The sequence below is a fragment of the Capricornis sumatraensis genome, chromosome 22, assembly GCF_032405125.1.
Source record: "Capricornis sumatraensis isolate serow.1 chromosome 22, serow.2, whole genome shotgun sequence".
In the NCBI taxonomy this organism is placed as follows: Eukaryota; Metazoa; Chordata; class Mammalia; order Artiodactyla; family Bovidae; genus Capricornis; species Capricornis sumatraensis.
The window spans coordinates 11781054-11785541 of record NC_091090.1 but is presented as its reverse complement, the minus strand read 5'-3'; positions in this window follow the sequence as shown (position 1 = coordinate 11785541).

The following is a 4488-nucleotide window of genomic DNA, read 5'->3' as shown; positions in this document are numbered from 1 at the left end:
ACATACCTAGCTGCCCCTTTCCAGGCCTCTGAGCAATCACTTTCAGAGTTTAAGTGATGTGGCGGTGGCAGAGGCCTTATAATTCTACTTAAAAGGCTGACTAGGGACTTCCCTGGTGGTCCAGTGGCTAAAGCTCCATGCTCCCAACGCAGGCAGCCAGAGTTCAGCCACTGGTCAGGGAACTGAAGACCCAGCATGCACGGCACCCCCCAAATTGCCACCAAACAATTAAAAAAAAAAAAAGACTGACTAGACTGTGACATGATAGAGATTTCCCAAGAACCCTTTTAGAAACCATTTCCCACACGGCTCTTCCATGGGGGTTGGGGAGCAGAGTTTCTGGTTCTTGAAAGGGTGCTTCTCCATCACCTGACTCTGTGGGAGGTGGCTGACTCCCCTGCTGTGTGTGACGGTGTTTCTCCCCCATCTCTGGGCCCTAGCAAAATTCCCTGCAACAGGAGAAACCCGTTTACCTGATACCCTATTACTCTGCTAGCATAGCATCCTCTTGGGAGGATTGGAGGGTGACACCCGTGAAATTTGTGAGCCACTTGAGCCAAGACAAGGAGATGATCTTCTGGTGTAGCCGCACCACCTACATGACCAGCGTGAGGACTGAACTTCACCGGTGGGCGTGGGCTTCGACCCCTGCTCACATGGAGATGAGCAGAAATGTTGGCACATGGCGGCTGAAGATATTCCAAGTCTAGACGAGCCTTTTGTCGTTTGCAAGGGAGCCAGGCTTGATGAGTGACTGCACCTGTTCATCCAAAGAATCTTAAAAAGATCATTTCAAGGGAGCAGAAATAGTCCTACACTTGACTAAGTCCAGGTTTCTGGACTGAAGAAAGCAATCACTTTTTTTTTTTTTTTTTAGGTTTTGAGCCAGTATTGGTCAGGTATTGGTGAAGATTGCATATTTTTTCCCCTTCATGTCAGTTAACAAGCTTCATTTTTTTTTTTTTTTTTTGCCTCAGGGATGAAGGTCTCACTTAAATCATTAGCATAACTCCATAGATTGGAGCTTTACTGAGTGGTGATCTCAAAGATAGCTTTGAATATTTAAAAACCCTGTTTAGAGCAGACCCAGATGGGTACCCACAAAAACAGCAATGAGGGTACTCGTCTCAAAGGAGCTGATCAGGTGGAGCACAGCCCCGGCTCACAGACACCACACAGATCCCACAAGCAGCCTTTCTCTTCAGCAAATGATACCTGCGATGGAGAGAGGTGAGACACGCTGCAGTACAGAGCTTGACAAGGGCCGGTGATCCCCAAGCCTTATCCTGGCTATCTCCTCTGAATTTCTAGATTATTACAGATTGAGAACTCAAACTACTTGCTCACAGCTGGCATGAAGCTGAGGCATCTTCATTTGTTGCAAACAGCCTGCCAATGCTAAAAAAGGAACTCACTTCATCCGGGGCTTAGGTTGCTGCTTAAGCCGGCTCCGACCAGAGCTGTTTAAAACAACTGTGCTGAAATTAACCAGATAGCCACATTACTTTAAGAGAAACACGTTGTAGGCTGTCAATAAATCTGTGCTGAAGAGAAGCACAAAGTTGTCTGAACTGATGTTTACAGGTGAGCAGGGAGGGGTAAGGATGGCATTGGAAGGGCTGTTGGATTTCATGCATGTGATTGGAGGGTGTGACACCAGCACCCATTCCAGTCCTCAGTCCCCAAACCCAAGGGTAGTTCCGGATTCCTGCTCCCACGTTCCCCTTCACAGTCTCTCAGCAAGTCCTGCCAGGTCCAAAATGCAACCAACCAGACTCACCTGCTTTCTCCATCGCCACTGCCCCTGAGCAGTCTAGGAGTCTGCCCTGGCTTCCTCTCCATCACACTTACAGCCACACCAAGGGCCCACAGCACTTCTCTACTTACCACCCTGCAGTGCACCCCTCCTTAGAGCCCACAGCGTCCTTCAGGATCTGAGCCCTGCTTCCCTCTCTGTCCCTCATCTTCTTGCACCTTCTACCTTAAGCGAGTGCAGCACACTGAAGCCCAGTCAGATACACTAATGGCTTTAGTTTCTCTGATGGGACTTCCCTGGTGGCTCAGGCAGTAAAGAAACTGCCTGCAATGCAGGAGATCCAGGTTTAATCCCTGGATCAGGAAGATCCCCTGGAGAAGGAAATGGTGACCCAGGGGACGACAGAGGATGAGATAGTTGGATGGCATCACCGACTCAATGGATGTGAGTTTGAGCAAACTCTGGGAGTTGGTGATGGACAGGGAAGCCTGGCGTGCTACAGTTCACGGGGTCGCAAATAGTCAGACAGGACTGAGTGACTGAACAAAAACGACTAATATTCTTGCCTGGAGAATCCCGTGAACAGACGAGCCTGGTGACTACATACAGTCCATGGGGTCACAAAGAGTCAGACAGGCCTGAGTGATTCACACTCTCGCTGTTTCCAATGTACCCTGTGGTCTTTGCATTGCTATTCCTTCTGCACGGACTGTTCCTCACATGGCTCACAGCTCAAACATCATCTTCTTGGAGATGCTCCCCCCACCCACGGCCTCAGTCACTGCTCAGTCCCTCTATGGAGCGACCAGGTTTCATCCCCTTTATAGCTTGATTACAACCTGACCTCTGCTTGTTTGCTAACCAACTCCTTAATAGAAGCAGTGACTGTATCTGTGTTATTCACTGCCATGTGCCCAGCGCCTACTCATTCTCAGCTAATAATGGTTGAGTCAGTGAAGAGGATGCCACCTTTCTTGCCCATTTGCTTCTATTTGGACTGTGCCAAATCGCAGAAGTATAATGCGTAACAGTTGACAGGAAACTGAGGCCAACAACTTCCCTTCTCCCCTGCTGGGCTGGGGAGCTGGAGGCTGCAGTTCTGAGGTGGTTTGCCCACTAGCACACAGCTCACCAGGGGCAGAGTCTGGAATGAAGCCGGGTCTCAGGACTCTGTCTGGCACCCTCTCTACAAAACCTATGGATGGGCCGGGCTCCAAAACAATTGGATTTTGTGACTGAGCAAACAGTAACAAGGAATATGCGATGAAAAGAGGAAGGCGAGCCTGGGAAGAGAATGTCGTAAGACCCCTTAAAACAGCAGGGATAGGGAAAAGGTCCTGGAATAGTAAGTAAAGGGCAGTCTTTCCTGGTGGCTTAGTGGTGAAGAATCCATCTGCCAATGCAAGAGATGCAGATTTGATCCCTGGTCCAGGAAGAGCCCACAGGCCTCGGGACAAGCCCGGGAGCTGCAACTACTGAGCCCACGAGCCACAGCTGCTGAAGCCCACGTGCCCTAGCGACCATGCTCCGCAACAAGAGAAGTCTCTGGGATGATAAGCTGAGCACGGCAGACACAGGGGAGCCCTTGCTGGCCACAACTAGAGACAGCCTGCCTGCAGCAACGAAGAACCGGCACAGCCAAGTTGAAAGGTAAAGGGAAGTACATGCGCGGGGGGAGCAGTCATTGCACGGGCAGTGGAGGTCGAGGTGCAGTCCGCTGGTTTGCAGAAGGGTTTCCAGGGCAGCAGTGTGTGAGAAGGCGTGCAGGCTGCCCTGCGAGACAGTGATGAGGACCAAGCAGGTAGGAGGCAGAATCTCGAGCCCTGGCAGACATTCACAGGCACTACTCAAATGCTCTTCTGGACAAATGTAAATGTTTATGTGGCTGGATGCAGCCCCGGGGAAGTCAGTTTGAATCCTTTGACACAAAACCTCTGAATCTGGTTGGGTCTTCTTGTTGTTCAGTCGCTCAGTCGTGTCCAACTCTTTGTGACCCTGTGGACTGCAGCACGCCAGGCTTCCCTGTCCTTCACCATCTCCTGGCGTTTACTCACTCTTGTCTATCGAGTCAGTGATGCCATCCAACCATCTCATCCTCTGTTGTCCCCTTCTCCTCCTGCCTTCAATCTTTCCCAGCATCAGGGTCTTTTCCAAGGGGTCAGTTCTTCACATCAGGTGGCCAAAGTCCTGGAGCTTCAGCTTCAGAATCAGTCTTTCCAATGAATATTCAGGACTGATTTCCTTTAGGATGGTCTGGTTCGTTCTCCTTGCTATCCAAGGGACTCCAAAGAGTCTTCTCCAACACCACGGTTGGAAGGCATCCATTCTTCAACACTCAGTCTTTTTGATTGTCCAGCTCTCACATCCATACATGACCACTGGAAAAACCATAGCCTTGACTAGATGGACCTTTGTTGGCAAAGTAATGTCTCTGCTTTTGAATATGCTGTCTAGGTTGTTTGTTTGCAGCTTTTCTTCGAAGGAGGAAGCGTCTTTTAATTTCCTGGCTGCAGTCACCATCTGCAGTGATCTTGGAGCCCAAGAAAATAAAGTTTCTCACTGTTTTCATTGTTTCCCCATCTATCTGCCATGAAGTGATGGGACAAGATGCCATGACCTTAAGTTTTTGGAATGTTGAGTTTTAAGCCAGCTTTTTCACTCTCCTCTTTCACCTTCATCAAGAGGCTCTTTAATTCCTCTTCACTTTCTGCCTAAGGGTGGTGTCATCTGCA